Source organism: Microcaecilia unicolor, chromosome 2 (genome assembly GCF_901765095.1).
Source record: "Microcaecilia unicolor chromosome 2, aMicUni1.1, whole genome shotgun sequence".
NCBI classification, from domain to species: Eukaryota; Metazoa; Chordata; class Amphibia; order Gymnophiona; family Siphonopidae; genus Microcaecilia; species Microcaecilia unicolor.
In genome coordinates, this window is record NC_044032.1 from 286,234,897 (window position 1) to 286,257,756 (window position 22,860).

Consider the following 22,860-nt stretch of genomic DNA (forward strand, 5'->3'; position numbering starts at 1 on the left):
GATAAAATGGAGGTGCCAGCTCAGAGTTCTTATAACATAATGATTGCAAATATAAACTATTATCTTTTAACTCTTATTTATTATAAGCGCGTTATAGTAAAACTGAATTTTTTGGCATTTGGAATGTGGGGAATGTTTTTGGCATTTGATTTTATGGTTGTATTTAGCTGTACTTTTTAATGTTGAAATTTGAAATATTTGCATTCCAAAGAAAAGGAAATTATAGAGTAAAATAAGTTACAAAGAGGTCCTTTAACTAAGCTGTGCTAACAGATGTAGTGCATGCTAACGATTAGAATATTCTAAATACCATTCAGCCCATTCTGTACCTATGGGCGGCAAGGTACTTAACGCACACTAATTCGTTAGTGTACCTTAGTAAAAGGACCCCAAAGGAAATAACTACCAGAGAAACTCATTACATTAATTCCCACAAGTTCACATTACTAAAGAGAGAAGGAATTTATTATAAGGAAAATCAGAGAAGCAAACCTCCTGTTAATAAGCTGGATAATAGTTACATCCAACAATCCTCCATCCCCTTTGCAGAGAAAAAAATAGAATCCTTATCTAACCAAAATATTTCAGGGTGGGCTGGGTCAAAAATGACAAACTTAGGAGACCTTTTACTAAACCACATTAAGCGCTAATGCTGCTTAACATGGGTAAAAAGGCTTACTGTGAAACAAGCTAAAAAGCCTATCGGTGCACACTAATTGTGAGCTAATTGAATTTTTGCAAATTAGAAAATGGGCATGAAAGTATTATTAAGTTTGTGCATTCGCATTGACGCACGCTAGCTGGATAAAGACTGACAACATGGGATCACTTGGCATCTCCTAAATAGGAAGCAGTAAGTGATCCCATGTTATTTTTTTTTTTTTCAAGTCCCACGTGCTAATGGAAAACTTAGCACGGGACCTGCAAAAAAAAATATATATTTAAAATGATCTCAATTCTGCTGCATAAAAAATGGGCTTAGTGTATGGAAAAGTCCTGAGTTAACACACGGTAAGCCCAGATTTTGCTTCAGTTTAGTAAAAGGGCCCCTGAGGGATTGAACATTAACAGAGAAATTATAGAAAAAAGGTTTCACCAAGTGCATTCTTTTGAAAATGGCAAAGTATGTGCTTCCGTGAAAACCATGCCCCTCAACTGCACACCCAGGACTGCCTCCTTCAGTCTACAGTTTAAGGGGCCCTTTTGCTAAGGCTTAGCATACACTAAAAGACATTAGCTGTGCAACTATTAATGAGCCCTGCTAAAAGCTCTATCCTGGCAGTGGATTTTTAAAAAGAAGAGAATTTAGGATTTAGCCCATGCCTTTACAGTAGTAGCTCAAGGTGAGTTACATTCAGGTACCTTGAGTATTTCCATGTCCCCAGAGGACTTACAATCTAATTTGATATCTGAGGCAATGGAGGGTTAAGTGATTTAGCCAAAATCACAAGGAGTGGCATTAGAATTTGAGCACTGCATTCCTTGATTGCCAGCCTGCTGCTGTAACTGCTAGGCTACTCCTCCACATTAACTGTATTGAGAAGGATGGGACTAAGCAACATGAAATCAGACCTCGGAACTCTCTTATAATTTGTTCTGCAGTCTGGTGTCAAAACTTATTAGGGTTGAGTGCCAAGGAATATTGCGCAGAGAGATCTTCAGGTACAGGCTCTGACCAGGGTGTCTCCGGGTTCAGATTGTGGTAGCCATGGGAAATGACCCACTCCCACCTGGACAACCGTCAGAGCACGGGCATGGTTCCTCTGCTTGGGGGGGGGGGGGGGGGGAGGGGGAGAGTGTTCAGCGACAATGGACAATGCAACAAACTCTTTCTGTTGGTAAATATACCTAGACATGATCAGACCATGTCAGAGCTACAGCATTGTGGGTCACTAGTGCTGACCTGAAAGGTCACCTGAATCAGGTATTAAATTGGTACACCTCTGTCCCATGGGGCTCACAGTCTGTGCGTATGCTAGGCCTATGCAGCCTAAAGGGATCTGGTCTGTAGCACAGGTAGTATGAGTGAGCCTGAATGTCTTGTTACCTAACCATGTCAATACCGTGATTATGCAGACCTCTACAATGGTCCTCATCACAGATGTCTCCTGACAAATATAGCTAGACTGCATTGGAATGGCCACCTCAGGAGGCTGCCAGCAACTCCTGCTGCGGGGCAGATTGTGCTAGCAGAAAGCATTTCTCAGTCAACAGTAGGCAACAAGAGGCAAATTCCAAATAGTTTAGTTTTTTTGCCAGCTGCCTCCTTTTGTTTCTGCCTTCCAAAATTAGCCTTGCAATCCCGTAACAATTCTCAGTCAATATCCCTGACCTTTTTCATTTCTCCCCTTGGTCCAACACCCAACCTTGAACCTGTGCCCCAGTCTTCCCAGGGTTTGCCATTGTGGCCTGCAGATAGTTGTTTGCCAGCCCAAATCCTGGTCCCAATTTTCCAGACAATCTACACACTAAACATACCCCATTCACCCTGCTAGGTCATTGATATATTGTAGGCAGCACTACAGCAGATGTTTTTCAAGGTGTGTTGTTTAACACTAACCACATGACAGGTATAACACCAGCATGGGTTCAGTGTCGGTGCCAAGACTAGATTTGTTCTCTGCACTGAGCCTGCTTCCCCCACCCCAGCTCTGTCTGTGGGCTTTATTACAGGCACATTTAGACGTATCCTTGTATATCTACATATCTACAGGGTTTTTTAAAGAGAGAAATCCAGGGATAGGTAAAAAGAGAAATAGAGAAAAGAAAAGGAACTGAAAGGTCTGTTGTCTTACACAAGCCACATGTCTGGTATGAACCAGTACATCATCTCTGCCAGTGCACAGACAGGAGTTTCTCTGTGTTCTGCAAACCATGAGACAGGTGTCACACTGGTCAGGAATAGTGAGCCCTTGGGCCACTGCCGAGGAATGGCAGTGGCAGGCGAATCACCCAAACAGGAGGCAAGGCAGAACAGACTGGTACCACCAGAACTGGAACAGCCAGACTGAAGCTGCTGAACTGGAACAGAAGCAATAAGCAGTAAGCAAGAAAATAGTCCACGAGCCAAGCAGAGTCTTACTGGAAGGCAGCAAAGCAGAAGGGAAACCAGGAACCAAACAGAGTCTATAGGCTGGCGGCAATCAGTAGTAAACCAGGAATCAAGCAGGGACTTGGGCAGGCAGCAAACAGGAGAATAAGCCAGGAATCAGGCAGGGTCTTGGGCAGGCAGCAGACAGTAGAATAAACCAGGAAACCTGCAGGGTCAAAGGCAGGCAGCAATCAGTAGAATAATCCAGGAAAACAAGCAGGGTCAAGCTGACAAAGAAAGCTTTCAGGGCAGGAACTGCAACAAACCAGCAGGGACCGGAACACAACTCAAGACCTCTGTTGCCAAGGCAAAGTAGAAAGTTTCCAGGTGGTTAATAAAGGCAACATACAAGGGAGGTCAACAGGTAAGGGTGCTGCTTAGTTCCAAAAATCCCAAGACGGTCTGGAAGGCTGGAAAATCCAGACTGGACCGGCATGACTTCTGGAACATGGGAAACAGCAGACAGTCCATCGCAGCCACCAGGTCTAACCACCAGGTGGCAAGATTTATGAGAGCATGAAACATGGGCACAATCGTGACAGCAGGGGACTAGCGCAGCATAGGTGGCTGACAAGGGAGAGTCCCACCATAGTTATAAGCCCTAGATTAACCCAAGGCAGGGATAGTGGAGGGACAAGAGAGCTGCCTGCAAGTGCTGCAGGAGATGCTGCAGTTCTCGAGGCTTGGGACAGCACATGGCTGCAGGTTATGGCCAGCATCACCCTTAGGACAGTCAACAGCTGCCCACAGTGCATCCAACAGCCACGGGATGTGCCAGCCACCACTGCATCAAGGAGCATGGGACCAGCAGCCAAATGTGGCCGCCGCGGGACCATGGGTGGAAGGCCAAGTGTGTCACGGAGCTGCACTGGAGCCACACGGCCAAGCCAATCCTGGATGTGGTGATTGGCAGTGGAAGAGGAGCAGTTGGCTACCTTGATGTCTAATGTCAGTGAGTAGGTTTGTCACCTTTTTGGGGGAAATAAAGGTAGCACTTCTTATCACTGAAACTGTGTCCATTGCACTCCCAGATGGTATGGTGCCTGGTGTGCTGTGGTGGGGCGGTGGGAGGCCCTCCTTCGCCTCTTGGCTCCTGTATAGGCAAAGTTATGCAGCATGCCATGAAGATTTTGGCAACCTTATTTGGGGTGTAAAGGAGCTCCCCTCCCGAATGATTGAGGCATCTAAAGTGATTCTGTAGATGGCCAATGGTCCTTTCTTTGATGACATGGATGCACTTATAGGCTCTATTGTAGTGCTCATCTGTGTCGTTTTGGGGTGTACAATGGGAGTCATGAGCCAAGTTCACTGGGGGTAGCCTTTGTCACTTAGGGAGGGGGGGACAAATCACAAACATGGATGTGTGTAGCAAGGTCTGGTCACCTTTGTTGGGTGGGGGGAAAGGGGCATTAGGGGAGGGAATCCCAGTGCTGCTTACCTAGGAGCCAGCCACCAGTGATTTCTCCTTGGTCAAAGCGTTGGTAGATTCCTGAGTGCTGTAGAATGTATGTTTTGTGGCAGGACCCCGGGTACTGAGGACGCACATCACACATGACCTGCATGTTCATGGAGTGATAGGATTTCCTATTCCTATAGGTGTCCTCCTGTGCCCGGGGAGGGGGGGGGGTGTCTGAGGGCTACATGTGTGCAATCGATGACCCTAGAACAAAGAGGAAGCCATCTACATTCAAGAAAAACATCAAAAATATGATAGATAATTAATTATAACATCAAACATATAAACGGCGAGTGACCAAACTCACTCGCAAATGCGTAGTAGAGACTTCCCTCTCTGTCCCGCCCCCATGTCAATACGTGATGACGGGGGCGGGACAGAGAGGGAAACTGCGCTCCCCCCCGAGGTCGCCGCCACCGGTACCCCCCCCCCCCCCGAGTCGCCGCCGCAACCCCTCCACCCAGCCCGGGCCCTCTGATCACTATTAGTTCAACTTACATCGCCGCAGCATGCAGATCAGCTGAGCTCTGGTCGGCCTTCCTTCCCTGCCTGTGTCCCGCCCTCGCCGACGGTACGCCACACGAAGGCGGGACACAGGCAGAGAAGGAAGGCCAGGCCGACGGGAGCTCAGCTGATCTGCGTGCTGCGGCGATGTAAGTTCAATTAATAGCGAACAGAGGGCCAGGTGGCGGCAGCGACTCCGGGGGGGGGGGGGGGTACTGGTAGCGGCGACCTCGGGGGGAGGGGTACCGGTAGCGGCGACCTCGGGGGGGGAGGGGGCAGCGGCGACCTCAGGGGGGGGGCCTTGGAAAACCCCCATTCCAATAGTAGCCCGTTTTAACGGGCTCAACGGCTAGTTTTAACATATTAGGAATAATTGTGTGTTTGTCATGAAGCTAGGCTAGAGTATTGGTTAAAATGAAACATATAAGAGAGACGGCAACATTAGTTTATTGTCTTTTGGTAAGATATGTACTTAATAGAAAAGCCTTTAGTAATTTACGGAATATCAGATAATCTTCTAAGTACCTTAATTGCTTGAGTAGATAATTCTAAAGTGATATGTGAAGTCTGCAACAAGGATTGATTTGTAAGAAAAACCTTTGCAAGTTTGGATCATGGAGCATGAAGTATTCTCTAGATGTTTTTACTGTATTACATGAAGGTAAATCAATTAGTTGTTGCATGTAGGAGGGCGAAAAAACATTTATGATTTGGTAAACAGTCATGCATGTTTTAATGGTGATCCTGGTGTTTATGGGAAGGCAGTGAAGTTTAAACAAGAGGGGGGAAGCCTTCTCAAAGTGAGGAGCACTGCATACAAGGGAGGCAGTGGTATTTTGTGCTGTTTGTAATTTTTTAAGGCGTGAGATTTTAATATCTGCATATATGGCATTACAGTAATTTGGATAGTACCAGAGTTTGGGTGATAGTATGAAGAATGAAGCTTGGGAAGAAAGGATGCAACCTTTTTAACTTCCATAGTGTATGGAAGATGTTGAAAACCACCCTTGAGACCTGAGCTTCAAATGATAAATGCTGGTCGATGGTGATGCTGAGGATTTTCATTGATTGATCTAAGGCATATGATGTGTTGTCATTAGTGAAGTGTTTTTAAGGAAATGGGTTGATAGGGGTTGGTAAGTATGAGGAAGTTAGTCTTTTCCCAATTTAATTTTGAAACTGAATGCCCAAGATTCCATCAGATCTAAACTGATTTTAATCTCGTATATAATTTCTAGTAATTCCCTTTTGAAGGGAATATAAATAGTGACATCATCAACATAGATGAAGGAATTAAATCAGTGAACCTCCAGTAAGTAAACCAGTGGTGCCATCATGATATTGAATAATATGGGTGTCAGAGGAGAGCCTTGTGCAACCCCACATATAGAGTCCCAGGGTGAGAAGACATGACCTGATTGTTTTACTTGGTAGGATCTTGACATTGGGGAACCGTGGAACCACTTTAAAACAGTTCCACTAATACCAAAGTGGTCTAATAAGTATAACATATATTATGGTCGAAGGTACTGGACATATCAAATTGTAAAATTATGACTTTTCTGCCTAGCTCACTCTTTTCTGAAATTTGCAATAAAGGTGGTGAGCACTGTCTCAGTGCTAAAGGATGGCTGGAATCCCGATTGTGTACTATGAAGAATGGAAAAGGCCTGTAGGAACTCCATGAGCTGACTAGCTACTAAATTTTCCGTCACTTTTACCAATAAAGGAATAGAGTCTACAGGTCTATAATTAGATGCTTCGCTTCTACTGGCCTTGGGATTCTTTCAGGGAATAGTCTATTTGATAACATGAAGGATAAGTATGATTGTAAGCAATTCATGAAAAAGTCAGGAGCTAGGACATGTGTCTAAATACATTGTGACGTTGTGTACTTGGATAGAAAACCCGCATTATTATAAAATTCTAAGCAAAGAACAAAATTACATATATAATGAAATAATACATTACAAGCAACACACCATGAGATATGTCATCAACATAAACAATCAGCAGTTTAAACAAATAACAAAATAAACTGAAAAAAAAATCTTAAGACATAACAAAAGTTTCCTCATGGCGCTAGTAGTCCATACACCTGTTCAAAGAAATGAGTTTTCAGTTCTTTCTTAAATTGAGTAATGTTTTGTATGGAGCGAAGCCCAACAGATATTGTGAGGTGTGAGTGAGGAAGTCATCAAGGAACTGGACCAGACAGAGATGGTGGGCTGGGTGAGGCTTGCTGAAAGGTACCAGTGGCAAGAAAAGCGAGGGAGGCTGTAACCTTAAAGTGCACTGGCACAGGATTATTCCTGTGTAGGTGTGGAGCTGTGGCCCTAGCTGCTAACAAAGGTGCTGTATAGCAGCCCTATCGAAGCGCTACCTGGGTCCGGGGCCTAAACACTGATAGGGGTGCATTCTCCTAGCCGTCCCCTCTAGACTCTGAGCCACATCCAGCGAAGCCTCAAGTGCAAAAGCATTCAGCAGATCCATGCTTCTTGTGCAGGTGTCCCACTACAGGTGCAACCTCCTTACCCCACTAATAGCACTGTGCACATTTCCACCTACCTCAGAGATCAGCACCACCTAGTGAGAAATGAACCCAGAACCAGCACACAACACTCACCCAGCAACAGTACACTGACAAAGTAGGAGTGGAGAAACAGAGGCACAGCACAGAGGCATAAAGATAGAAAAGAGTATGAGCAAGTAATGGGAAAGGGAGGGCGGTGTGGGTGTTTGGGCAAGGGACAGAGCAAAGGGGGAAAGGGCCTGAGAGACAGCAAGGGACGGGTGTGGGTGGAGGCTAGCAGGTGTGGTGAAGGGGTTTAGGAAGTGAGATAGAGGAGAGACAAGGCAGGGAATGTGTGTTGGGGGGGGGGGGGGGGGTGGAGACAAACGTTTCAGACTGGGGCAGACAAAGACAGCAAACAGGTCACTCAGTAACTCTCCACTGTCCTTCACACCACAACCAACTCCACTTCTCCACTCCAACTCAGCAAAAGCACAAATGGGTACACAGACAGGTTGTGGCTTCACTTGTTTGCATTTATAGCAGGTCTAAATTGGGACGTTTTCATTTCTATCCTGGACGTCACACTGCTAGCCGTTATTGCTAAAAAAAAAAAAAAATCTATCCTGAAACACCTCTTCTCCAAATGTCTTTTTCTGTGGAGCTGGTCTACTTGGACATTTCTTGACTATGTGTTTTATTATGGTGACTTGGGTGAATTTAAAAAAATGGCTATCTGGCCCTTTTTGGACGCCTATGTGCTTTGAAAATGAGCAGCATAGATTATAAGCCCTATGGGAACAGGGATTTACTTTGTGTACCCGAATGTAACCCACCTTCGAGCCACTATTGAAAAAGTGTGAGGCTGTGAGCTATATCCAAAAATGACAGTGCAAAAGCAGAATCTGTGCAGAGTTGGTGGTGGTGGTAAGATGTAGGTGGGGGAGGAGGGACTCATCACTACCAATTGCCAAAATGTGAGAACTGTAGGAGAATGGAGAAACAGATTGGTGCATGAAGAAAGATGAAGTCCTAGATTAATATGTAAAGTATATATATAGAACTATGCCAGGACATCCTTGAACAAAACAATGAAAAAAAAGGAAGGCAAATAGACTGGCTCTGTAACCCATGACTGCAAAACATAGCTCCCACAGTGCTATCATATCTGGGTAACACACAGTTTAGAAAAAATGTTTGGGTAGTCAGTTAAAAGGGTTGTGGCACCTTTTCTGGTAGTGTCATTTTTGCACAACTCAGTCCGAATTAAAATGAGCCAAAGTTGGTTCTGTATCACGATTTAACAGTAAGGGTAACTGGGCTGGAGGGTTGTGTTAGTTCCCTAGTACTGTTGGCTGTGTTAACTCCCAAGTAAGTACCTAGGGTTTCCAACTCCGGGGGGGGGGGGGGGGGGGGGGGGGGGGGGTGAGGAACCTGCCACATGCATTGTCTTCTATCCTAACCTTCTCCTCACACCTTTCACCTTGCCTCCCTGCCTTTCTAGTTTCCAGCATTCACTCCTTCTCGCACTTTATTTGGCTTTCATCTGGTGCTTGACTTATCATCCATTCCAGCATTCAGCTGCTCTTCATCTCTCATAGTTAGGTCTTCTACACTTAGTTATATATAAAGGTATAAATTTAGGTGTTTGTTGTCCAGCTAATTAGATGTTCTATGAAAGTAAAAAATTATCGGTGTTTATCAGTGTTTTTTGTGCCACAGGTTCTGTTTCTTGGTACCTTTTCTGGTGGCATCAAGTACAGCTCAACTCCGTTATAATGCAAATCTGCTTATAAGGTGATGCAAGCGTGGTTCCTGATTTGATTAATAGAAAACGGCTTGATATCACAAGGCCGAAGCCATCTCCACCCACTCGGAGCAGAGCACGCCACCTCAATCATACCTCTTTGGGTTAAAGAAATGTCTGAAACCTCAAACAGAAGAAGTTTAGTTTAGAAGAAAAAATTGCTGCGCTTAGTAGAATCAAATCTGGAGTCCAGCAAATCCAAGTGTCTAGAGACCTAGCAATAAATGAGTCAACTGTTTGTGGATGGAAAAAGGAGGAGGAGAAACTTCATGATGCAGCCAAGTCCATAGAAACAGACGATGGAGTGAAATGAAAATGTTTGTGGCTACCTCAAGACAGCCTGTTGGATAAAGCTGTGTTTCGGTGGTTTGTCCATGAAAGATCCAAAGGAACTCCTCTGTCTGGACCCCCTCTACAAACGAAAATGGGTCAATGTCATTTACTGCATGTAGTGGATGGCTAAATCTCTTAGGCAACATGGGATAACCAAAACCTCTATTTCTGGAGAGATACGTTCAACTGATGATGAGGCCACATGCTCGTACCCTGCCCAGCTTCAGAGGATAGAAATGGTGGCTATACCACAGAACAGGTGCATAACTGTGATGAGACCAGACTGTGTTATAAAATGTTACCGAATATCACTCTGGTTTGTAAGAATGACTATCAGTGAAAGCAAGACTTCAATCAAATGAAGGACAGAGTGATCATTCTCATATGTGTTAACGAAATAGAAAATCACAAACTGAAGCCACTTTTTGTAGACAAGTTTAAATCACTACGGTCACCATGTGAACATGACCTCTATGCTTTTTTCCTACGAGTTTAGCAAAATTGCATGGATGACTTCTAGCATTTCCGAAAACTGGTTTCATCAGCAGTTCGTACCCAAGGTACGTAAACACTGTGCGGCAACAAGGGTCCAATGAAACAGTCAACCCTCAATATCTTTTTGAACAAAAAATGAACCAGACACTAAGGTTTGTTAGTTTATGTATGCTTAGATGACACATGGTTCATTTAAAAACAGTTATTGGCATCTTAAATACTTTTTTGTATGGAGAAGATGGCAGTTTGAGACTCTTATTTATCCTCATTGTTTGAATAAATACGGAGTGCGTTATGTTTTCCCTTTTCTTTTTAATTTTAGACAATTGTACAATGCATCAATAAAAGATTGAAACATGGTTTATATACAATATTGTTATTCTCTAGTACTTCAATTGTGACGTGTATGTGAAATTTATAGCAGGCACTGTAAAAGTTGAATGCTGAAAAATGGGTTGAAATTGTTTACACAATCCGCTTATAACCGCAATGTGATTCTTTGGACACCAATCACTGCATTTTAATGGGGTTGAGCTGTATGTACTTTTCTATTACAAAAGAGTTGGGGGAGAAGAGGCACAAAAACAGTGGAGAATACAAAACAAGTCAGGAAGGGGTGGCAGTACTAGGGAAAGTGGTGTTTTTCTGGAATTAACCCCTTCATTGTTATATCTTGCCCACAGAATTCACCTCTTCTTGTCACTCAATCTCTAGAATACATCTTTTCATACAACCCCACAGGATTCACTACTTCATTCCTCCTTGCATCATTCACTGCTTCCCTTGTTCTAGGGGTGGTTTCCTAATGAGCCCCCCCCCCCCCCCCCCGAGTATACACAGTGGAATGTGTACAGAGATGTACCCTTTTCCTCCACCCCCAGCCCTTTCCATGAAGTGAGGAGAGGGGGTTCTCCAAGCAGCAACTCCCAGGCAATACCTGGGCTGTGCAGGATTGTGCTGTGATAACTGAGATTCAAATAGGCAGTTGACAAATGGTTGTGTGGGAAGACCAAAAGCAGGGAGACAGGGCCAAGCTGTTTAGCCTCCATTTCTGCAAAGCAAACTAACCTCAGCCCCTGCCCTTCCAGGCTCCCTATTGTGGGGCAGAATGTTGGGTGGGCCTTGTCTCCAGTGGCCCATCCCCTCCGCAGCATATGCTAAAATGTAACATGACTTCCTGTCCTGAGAGTCTTGTAGGCATTCAGCTGTTATGCACAGTTCTCTCCTTGTGCATTTCCTCTATGGTAGGCTGGTAAAAGACTTTCTGCTTGAAACAGAAATTTACCCTCACTGCATTAGAGAAAAGGCCTGAAGTCCCAGACCTCTGTTGCAGTGCAGATAAATATGCTAGGGTAGGGTTACCATATGTCCAGATTTACCCGGACATGTCCTGTTTTTGAGGACATGTTCGGGTGTCTGGACGGGTTTTGCCAGTCCGCCCGTTTGTCCGAATTTCTGGACAAACGGGCGGGCGGCGAGCCTCTCCTAGTCTCCCCTTCCCTTACTTACTATTTGCTGCCCTCTTTCCTGCCAGGAGCGCTGCCCTTGCCCTGCATCCTGTTGCTGTGAAGGTCTTGGGATTCAAAATGGCCACGAGAGTTGAAGCGGCCTCGCGAGACTTCAACTCTCGGTGGCCATTTTGAATCCTGAGACCCTCACAGCAACATGATGCAGGGCAAGGACAGAGCTCCGGGCAGGAAAGAGGGGGCAAATAATTACAATAATCCTCCTACACTAATTGGAATGCCAGTCATCTCAACTCCATTGTATTCCCTGTCCCTTTCCGCTCCCTCATTGCTATGACAAACACAAGTATTTTCCATAACTTTAATGGAGGGCAGAGAACCTGACCTCAAATGTAGTAGAATGCATTTACATGTAAGGAGAAATGCCTTCTGACAAAACTTTTGTCCCTTATGAAAGAAGACTCCCAGTGAAATCATCAAATGGCACCAGTCTTTCTTCGAATTTTATATGTGGTGCTAATTGATTCTACTTCAGACTGCACGGCTGTCCAGAACTTCCAAATCTGTGGACATACCCAGAAAACATGTCCCAAGGAGGCTGTGTCCTCATCACATCTAGGATGATAGGCATCTACACTCAGCCCAGTCCAATAAGCACAAAGAGATGCCACATACAGTGGGGGAAATAAGTATTTGATCCCTTGCTGATTTTGTAAGTTTGCCCACTGACAAAGACATGAGCAGCCCATAATTGAAGGGTAGGTTATTGGTAACAGTGAGAGATAGCACATCACAAATTAAATCCGGAAAATCACATTGTGGAAAGTATATGAATTTATTTGCATTCTGCAGAGGGAAATAAGTATTTAATCCCTCTGGCAAACAAGACCTAATACTTGGTGGCAAAACCCTTGTTGGCAAGCACAGCGGTCAGACGTCTTCTGTAGTTGATGATGAGGTTTGCACACATGTCAGGAGGAATTTTGGTCCACTCCTCTTTGCAGATCATCTCTAAATCATTAAGAGTTCTGGGCTGTCGCTTGGCAACTCGCAGCTTCAGCTCCCTCCATAAGTTTTCAATGGGATTAAGGTCTGGTGACTGGCTAGGCCACTCCATGACCCTAATGTGCTTCTTCCTGAGCCACTCCTTTGTTGCCTTGGCTGTATGTTTTGGGTCATTGTCGTGCTGGAAGACCCAGCCACGACCCATTTTTAAGGCCCTGGCGGAGGGAAGGAGGTTGTCACTCAGAATTGTACGGTACATGGCCCCATCCATTCTCCCATTGATGCGGTGAAGTAGTCCTGTGCCCTTAGCAGAGAAACACCCCCAAAACATAACATTTCCACCTCCATGCTTGACAGTGGGGACGGTGTTCTTTGGGTCATAGGCAGCATTTCTCTTCCTCCAAACACGGCGAGTTGAGTTCATGCCAAAGAGCTCAATTTTTGTCTCATCTGACCATAGCACCTTCTCCCAATCACTCTCGGCATCATCCAGGTGTTCACTGGCAAACTTCAGACGGGCCGTCACATGTGCCTTCCGGAGCAGGGGGACCTTGCGGGCACTGCAGGATTGCAATCCGTTATGTCGTAATGTGTTACCAATGGTTTTCGTGGTGACAGTGGTCCCAGCTGCCTTGAGATCATTGACAAGTTCCCCCCTTGTAGTTGTAGGCTGATTTCTAACCTTCCTCATGATCAAGGATACCCCACGAGGTGAGATTTTGCGTGGAGCCCCAGATCTTTGTCGATTGACAGTCATTTTGTACTTCTTCCATTTTCTTACTATGGCACCAACAGTTGTCTCCTTCTCGCCCAGCGTCTTACTGATGGTTTTGTAGCCCATTCCAGCCTTGTGCAGGTGTATGATCTTGTCCCTGACATCCTTAGACAGCTCCTTGCTCTTGGCCATTTTGTAGAGGTTAGAGTCTGACTGATTCACTGAGTCTGTGGACAGGTGTCTTTCATACAGGTGACCATTGCCGACAGCTGTCTGTCATGCAGGTAACGAGTTGATTTGGAGCATCTACCTGGTCTGTAGGGGCCAGATCTCTTACTGGTTGGTGGGGGATCAAATACTTATTTCCCTCTGCAGAATGCAAATAAATTCATATACTTTCCACAATGTGATTTTCCGGATTTAATTTGTGATGTGCTATCTCTCACTGTTACCAATAACCTACCCTTCAATTATGGGCTGCTCATGTCTTTGTCAGTGGGCAAACTTACAAAATCAGCAAGGGATCAAATACTTATTTCCCCCACTGTATGCCTGCATGAAAAGTTTGCATTTACTTTCCTGCCAATGGAGCGTTTTCTACGTTTACCCAAAACATGGACACATACCGCAGATTCTGTATATTGCACCAAGATTTCCACGGAAATTGAAGCATATTCCATAACAATGCACATAATCTAATTGGTTAAGCCAATCAGTGCTGATAATTGCCAGTTAAGCAATTATTGACACTAATTGGCATTTAGAATTTACTTGCAGAATCGTGTAAGCATATTCTATAATGTGCTGTGTGTAAATTCTAAGTTTCATAGTTGAAAAGGCGGCATGGCCATGGGCAGGTTGTAGGCATTTCTAGAATCTGTGTGCATTGTTATAGAATACACTGGTCTGCACTTAATTTAGGCATTTGGCACTTACTGCCCTGACTAAATATAGTTGCGCAGACTGGCCCTTGGCATATTCTATAAACCGCGTAGAAATTTAGGTTTATTCTATAAACTACACCTAAATTGAGGTATACTTTATAGAATGCGCTTATGCGAATTTCATTTCGGTACCAAATTATTAGGCGTGATGTATAGAATCTAGTCCTTACTGTGGGAAGCTCACCAGTGATACTAGTAAGCCAAGCATAATGCGTAAGTACATGAGCATCGCCATGCTGAGATGTACTGATGTACTGTGTTGGAAGACAGCTGCTATGTTATAAAGTCTCATGTCTGGCACTCCAAGTTCACTCTTAAAAGTCGTGTCAGAATTCTTGCCTTCTTGATTTGCCATAAAAACTGCCCCAGTCCTGAATGCAACTTTACCAGATTTTCCTTGGCTAACACTATGGGAAGTAGTTGCAACATATAAACCCATTGTAGTATACTCATCATTCTGAGAAAACAAATAGGCAGGTGATTCTATTCCGTACTTATCATTCTGTTCATACCTACCCTCCCCAGCAAGGAGAGAGACCAAAAACTCCTATCTCTGAAATACTTCCAGTGTCTTGCACATTGGCCTTCTAAGGAAGTCTGATATCTGCTGACACATAAATCTCTAAACACTTGAGGGGTTCCTTAATCCATTTTAATGGCAATTGACCAACCCAGAATGTAGGCTCAACATTAATAGGCATACCTTCCAATGGAAGATTTAGCCGAAGAGCAGCATAAGTACGAAAATCTTGGAATAGTTTCAACACAGCCAAAGAGAACTTTGGAGAAGTTAGCAGTAACCACCCCACCACTACTCTCCCACAGAGCAAGGATATCCTTAACCTCTTTTTTTATTCTAAACATCTGGGCCAACATGTGGCCAGCTTTATTGCCGTACTTATAGAAGCAGTAGTTATAATACACTATGGCTTTAACAGCACATTCATGGATAAGATTGTTTGAAGCACCCTGAATTGCTCTGTACTGTTAGCCAGTGTTGGAGAAATAGCCATACACATCAAACAACTACATAGCTAGCTAGGCCTCCAAAAGCACCATTGCCGAATCTAACTTTTATGCTTCTGGACATAAAAGCTATTATTTCACCCCTTAAAACAGCCTTTGTGGCCTCCCAAAATAAAATGGAATCATTCACGTGCTCCACGTTATGGAGAAAACAATCATTCCATTTAACTGACAGAAAGTTTTGAAACTCCTCATTGTCATGAAGAAACTCAGTGAACCTCCATTGACCTTGGCACCTTTCCGGATGCACTTCTCCAACTCCACCCAAACTAGGGAGTGATTGGAAATTTCAAAGGACCAATTTGTGCTGAAGTAATTTTGGCAAAGGACCCTCTGTTCACCAGTATGTAACCTATTTGCAAGAGTGTTCGATGCGCTCTGGACACGTCTATTCTTGCTCAGATGGATGGAACACTCTCTAGGCATCCACTAAATTCATAGATTTACATACATTTCACACCATTAGGATATATATGCCTATCCTAACCTGATCTATCCATTGTAGGGTTGCTAGCGTTATTAAAGTCACCCGCCATGATTATTATATCCCCCAATAACTCTGCACCTGATTGAGCTAGTATTTGAAGAATTCCTTTCATTTCTGGTGCCATGATAGTGGGCTTTATGTATGGTATAAGCAAGATTCTTATGCAACAATATTTCCACCGCAGCCGAAACACATATGACCTCCCTCATCCAAGTCTTCAGCTTCTGGTGTTCTAAGTCATTAAATTGAGTCTGCTGCACCTGTTGCTTTTTTAAAACCTGTAATATTTTGTAATGCTTTATGGAGGTACCAATTCTGGCTACATTCGAAGACACTATTTTAAAACAATCTCCCATAAACTAAAGTGAAAGAAGAAATCCCTCTATCATACTGAGCCATAGAAGTAACACTTCTCCCTTTTAAACCTATAACAATACCCTCTCTATCCAAAGACCTACTGTATTTATTTATTTATTTGTTACATTTGTATCCCACATTTTCCCACCTATTTGTAGTCTCAATGTATAGCAAACTTCCCCATCCAAATTGCTTTAATTCCCTAATTAATCCTATCCCTCCCCTTTGCTCTCCCTCCCCTCTCCCTCCTCCTCTCCCTTTCCCTCCTCTCCACCTCCTCATCCCCCCCTTTTCCTTCTTCCCAACAAATTTCCATCTAGAATATGATCACTTGTTCTATGCATTGGCCCTTACCAATCCTGCCTGTATTTCACCATGCATTCACACTCGAGCTTTCCCTGCCTGCATTCATTCCTGTCTCTCACACACATTGCAGCAGTTGTGGTATGCATTCAATATTATTTCTTGCAAGTCCCATAAACGAAAATGGCCCATGGCTTGGTCCTCACAACTTCAGTGCTGATCTTTTGTCCTATGACTGTTTGCATATCAATTTCAGACCTAAGACTTATCACCTCAGGCATGATAAGGTTCTCATGTTTTTGTTCTGAGCTCGGGCTGTGCTGTCCTGATGCCAAATTTTATTTATTTATTTATTATTGCATTTGTACCCCGAGCTTTCCCACTCAAAGCAGGTTCAATGCGGCTTACATAGTAATAGGGATTGCAAAGTATTGAAAGAGACAATATAAGTTAAGTATAGCAGAATAATAAAAGAGATAGGTAGGTAGAGATGGACAAGGGTGAAGGGAGTAGGAGTGGTATGAGCAAGGGTAGGTAAGCATTGGGGGAGGGGTAGAGGAGGTGGGAGGGGGATGGGACACGGGATAAGCAAATGGAGATTAGGTGGGAGATGTAGTCTAGGTCATTGTCGTTGTTTCCTGGATATGTGTTGGGTAGATGGGTACATAGGATTAGTCTGGGTCGTTCGGGTAGGCTTGTTTGAACAGATGGGTTTTTAGTGATTTCCGGAAGGGTAGATAGTTTCTGATTGATTGGATAGGTCTGGGGAGTGCATTCCAGAGTTGGTTGCCTAAGAAGGAGAAGTTGGATCCATAGTAGGTTTTGTACTTGAGTCCTTTGCAATTAGGGTAATGTAGGTTGAGGTAAGCACATCTTCTTGTGCTATCGTTGCCATCCACTCTTGAGCCAGTCAAACTTCTTTGAAAGTGTGTGTTAAGGGCTCCCACGCTAACTTAGAGCCACATATGAAAATGCAGTTTCTCGAGTTACTTCTAGTCTTATGTGGGATTTGAGGAGAAGCTGTAAAAGGACTTGTTGTGATGAGCATAGCTTGCGGGTAGGAGTGTATGGGCAAAGTAAAGTAGAAGTGTAGTCAGGGGCAAAGCATTGTAAACCTTTGTATACATGTGTTAATAATTTGTATTTTATGCATTCTTATACTGGTAGCAAATGTTCAGATTTGAGGAGGGGCTTCACCAGATCAAACCTATGGATGTTATGTAAAGGTTCAACCTCTGTTAATTGTTTAAGTTGTAGCCTTATACAAGGCCAGGGACAAGAGAGTTGTAGTAATCCAAGTGGGTAATGACTGGGTCCCCCCCCCCCCCCCCCCCCCCATTTTGTTGTAATGCCTTTGCATTGCAGGAGCAGTCCTTGATCAGGAGTCCATATGTTGAAGTTTTCTCTTCAACCTCATATAGATGAAACTGAGTCTTACCACTAGGAGTCACTATTGTGCAGTGCCTGGCAGTCCCCAACAAGCTTCCCCTCTTCCATTATCTTACTCTGGAGCTTCCATTAGCTCAGGAAGCAGAAGCCAGACCTGTTAAGTCGCAGCATGCATCATTTGCACTGAGGGCCCAGTGTAGTAAGTAGTATTATCATTTAGCTCAGCAATTTATGATTTTTTCCATGCTAACCTTAACTCCTACTGCATTAAGTGTTTTAGTGTGGAAATAAAAGTAGTAAAATCATTGTACTAAAGGGTAGGGTGGGAGGGCATGCCAAGCTGCTGAATATGGAATCGCTTCCAGTATTAAAAAAAAAAACAACAACTTTGGGGTCGATTATTCAAAATGATTTAAATGGCCAGGAGAGGCTCCTAACCATTTAAATCACTTGTCCAGGGCTCACCAGATATATTCAGCACCACTTAACTGGATAGTGTCACTGAATATACCTAGTTAGTGCCTGAGCCAAAACTGGCTGTTTTGTGGGTGGTCTGGGATTGATCGGCACTTGTCAAATTAAGTGCCAATATTCAGCACTTAACTGGATAAGTTAACATTAGAGAAGGGGACGGGGACAGGGACAGGCTTTGTCCTCATGTCATTCTCTATTAATAAAAAAACAAAAAGGCACACAACTGCTTATAAAACAGTAGATAAATAACAACAAAGCAGTGGAATAATAAATGCATTTGATTCCACTGCTTTGTTATTCTCTATTAATATAATAAATAAGACCGCATAAAACACAGACTATCTTTGCCCATTTTACTTATACAGTTAAATGCCAAATATTGCACTGAACCGGATAAGTGTCATCCGGCTATGTATAACCAGATATTTAATGTCAGTGTCCGGACATGGCCCGGCACTGAATATCCAGAGTTACTGCCGACAGCGGCCCAAAAAACGCTGACCGCCACTGGCTGAATATTGACCCTTTCATTTTTAGCACAAAATCTTTGCTTCAGTGGGAGCAACAGGCTCTTCTGAGGTGAAATGATGACATTTTACTCCTGATGGAGCAGACCGTTGCAGGATTACCATGGTGGTGTGCTCTGTATTTTCTGATAGTGCATTCTTTTTAATGTTATAGTAATTTTAATGCCATTAGTTTATTTCATTTAGATTAAAAAAAATTGTGGGGCCCTATTACTAAGCCTCGTAGGCACCTACACACGTCCAACGCACATCAGTTTTGAACTACCGCCCAGCTATGAGCATCCACTACGCACATCAGAAAATATATTTTATTTTCTGGCACACGGGCAGTAATCGGCATTTCACGCGCGTTGACGATTACTGCCCAGTTAACACGTGAGACCATAATGCTAAGTGAATGGGTGGCAGTAAGGACTCAGACCCAAAATGGATGCGTGCCAATTTTCATTTTGCCGCACGTCCATTTCCCCCCCCCCCCCCCAAAAGGTATTTTTTACAGGTGCACTGAAAAATGGATCTGCGCGCGTCCAAAACACGCACCTACACTACCAATTTTCAATGCACCTTAGTAAAAGGACCCTTTATTGTATGTGTTTGAGATCTTTGCACTGAAGCTTAGTGCACGGGTGTAACGCAGGGCTTATTACATCAAACACTGACTCAGCAGGATAACACTCTCTTCCCCTCTCCCTCCAATTTTCTAAACAGCAGTTTCCTGGTTCTAGTAGTGAACTCATTAATGGGTCTTGGAAGACTTGCTGGTAGGTCATGAGATAGATGTTATGATCTCAGTTGTTAAAAAAAAAATCAAAAGTGCAGAGTCACTTTACAAGAAAAAAAAAGTTGGTAAATGATTTGAATGCTTAAAAGCCTTAGCTTTTGGATCTAGGGACTATGAAACAAATCATCCTTATTAGCGCTGAAGACGTTTTACCTTGCTTTGAGTTCTGTGTTGGCTATAATTTAAAAAGTGACAGCATTTCTTGATAGTGCAGAGTTTTGAAAGGGACGACAATTCACCAGGATGTGGCAGCTATCAGCAGTTTAATATCGAACAAGGTAAGGTCAGTAGGCAGGAAGACAATCCATAACCTCCAGGGGTGAGGATAAGCTTCACTTTCTTGCTGTTAAGACTACCAGGATGTAAGCATTCTGCCTATAACTAGTCACCTCTCTTCAGTGTCAACTTCAATCAGGGCAGTAGAGGTGACTTACTTTTACAGACATATGTATCACATCCTTTGTTCATAAAGTGCACATGTATAGAAAGTGTTGGATTTCCCTAAAGAGTTGGACTCTGCTTCTCTTGTGCTTGTGGCTAGAGTATTGGATATGGTTAAATAAGGGCTCCATCTTAGGGGAACTTTGGCATTTTTAGAGATGCAAAGACTCACTCGCTCATGAGGAGGTATCACATTCATTTGAAGGCTTTCTCACTGCCATACTCTTTAAGCTCTTATCTGCCTGTCCAGTTAATGCAGTACTCTGCCTCTGTAATTTATGGAGCTCTGGTTCTGGAAACCTATTACCAGTTTTCTAGTGCTTCCATTTGAACCTTGAGGTGAGTTCATTGAGAAGGAGTAAATAGATCCCTTCAGGACCCTACGTTCCTCTTCCAGTGTATCTCAATAATTTCACAGAGTGCTTTTTGGGGTGTTCAGACAACAGCTTTATTCAGACATGTGCAAATAAATCAGTCATGTTGAGGTCTATTATACAGTATCTGTTAACATTATTTTCCCCTCACTTTTATACTTGTGACTGTGATTCCTTCTTCTATTTTAGGCTCCAAAATTGCTGAGCAACCTCATCTTCAGAGCTGGATATTCAATAATTTTCTCTAGGAGACTATTTTCCAGGAGCTATTTCCCCATAGGATCTTTGCCAATACAGAAATCCTCATGTATGATTTCCACAATACTGTACCTCTCTCCTGCAATTTTCTGATTTGTGAAGACAAGTCCTGGTAATGCACTTCATGTGCTGCAAGTTGGACCCCTAGCTGGGTCCTCTCTCCACCGCTCATATTTGTGTGTCAAGCAAATATCTTCAGACTCCACAACTCTCTTCTCATCCAGAGACCAGAAAGGGTTGAAGACAAATTTTGTCTCACACAAACTTCACAAAACTCAAACTCCAAGGGAGAAAGTTCACTGGACAAACAACCAGCATCAAAATGCCATCGCTATTGGACCACAGACCAACCAAAATGCTTTTGTAGACTCAGGCAACACCGTAGTAGTCATCCCAACAGGGGATTCAGTAATAAAGTAGTTTTCACTTCCTTTCTGTTCTAGAATAATGTGATCCTGCTGCCAGGAATGACTGTCTTATCTTTGCAGGCCTTTTCAGCAGCATAATGTCTATTAAATATGTACAATCTGAGCATATGCCAGTGAGCTCCCTTTTTTCTGGCCTGGGCCTCCCTGCTTCCTTCCAAGCCTGAGCTTTTACCTTCCTTTCTTGGGCCCTAGTCCTTGACTCTAGGTTCCTCACTATGCCTTTGTTTAATTTCATCATTTATAGGCCACTTATCTAACATTACTAGTGCTGAAGAGTATATAGATACATAGGTTGTGAAATAAACCACAAATATTTACATAATCACACAATACAATTGACTCAATTGTTACAATTTAATAATATTAAAAATACACAAACCAAGATAAAAAAAATTAAACAGATCAGTCCTTGTAGGCTAAACAAACTAAATGAGCCTTTAGCTTCCTCTGAAATATGGGCTGGTCTTAAAGGAGGACTGGGGATCTCATCTGTTTTTAGTGCATGCTAAAAACGCTAGCACACCTTTGTAAAAGGGGTCCTAAATTTGTACTGCTCAGTTGTAGAATTGATCCCTACATATTGTTCTTTCTGTGACCATATGAAAGCTTCCTGCCAGGATTCAAATTGATTGCTTTTCCCCCCTTTGCAGCCTCTTCTAGTTATAAACCATTTCCAAATCCTTGTTCTAGGTGGTTTAAGGGTTTGAAGGTATACTTTTTTCACACAAAGTCAAATGCAGTCTGAGTCGCACATAATCCTCCTAATTCTGTAAAAGTCGCCCAAAATTGCGTGTGCAAATTTGGGAGCGTGCCAAATTTGTGTGCAGAAGTTAATTGAATAACAAGCTAATTAGTGCCAATAATTGGCTTTTTAACAAGCAATTATTGGCACCAGTTAGATTTAATTGGAACTTACACATGTAAATTTAGGTGCGGGATTCATAGCTAAATTTTACACCTGAATTTAAAAAAGCGCCGCAGAAATGAGAGGGTCATGGACGAAAAGGAGCGTTCCTAGCATTTATGCATGTTGTTATAGAATGCGAGCATATGTGCCCAATTTAGGTACATACATTTGCACCACATTTCAGTTAGTGCAAATGGCTGCATCTAAAGTTAAGCATGAGTCCTGGGCATAAGCAGGATTCTATAAACCGCGCTTAACTTTAAGCATGGTTTATAGAATAGTGCTTTTTCAGCGCCATATATAGAATTCACACCAGTGTGTAAGAGGTAGGGCCGTGTGATGTCCTGTTTAGAATACTACAGAATCCATACACCTTAACTAGAAACGTGCATGTAGTATAATCATATTAGACTCTTGCAAACATTCACTTTTGAGTCCTGAAGTTGGCTTTTTACTTTCCTTTCCATAATAATGTTTAAACTTTTAGGGGGTTGTTGTCTTAGCCTAAAGTGGACTCTTGTCTCGAAAACTCATGCCTTAGTAACTTGGTTAGTGCAGGGGTGTCAAATTGCAATCCTGGCAGATGCAAACCAATCTGGTTTTCAGGATCTCTAACTGAATATACATGAGATTCATATGCATACAATGGAGACAGTGCATGAAAATAGCTCTTTTGAAAATCCATTTGAGAGAGCCTGAAAACCAGCCTCTTTGTTCTCTAGGCATATAAAATACCATCCTCTCTGTATTTTGCATGCATTAATACCAAATTCCAAATGA

At 43.2% G+C, this 22,860-nt stretch overlaps 1 protein-coding gene and 1 long non-coding RNA gene across 2 annotated transcripts in view; both read left to right on the forward strand.

Annotated features, from left to right (window-relative positions):
* Window positions 1–22,860, forward strand: part of BNC2 (basonuclin 2) — a 727,828-nt gene that overhangs the window by 208,952 nt on the left and 496,016 nt on the right. The window lies entirely within an intron of this gene.
* LOC115463576 lies at window positions 303–21,707 on the forward strand. Its single transcript, XR_003941038.1, has 4 exons — window positions 303–378; window positions 14,259–14,265; window positions 17,801–17,803; window positions 21,692–21,707. It is a non-coding gene; the product is annotated as an uncharacterized LOC115463576 (long non-coding RNA).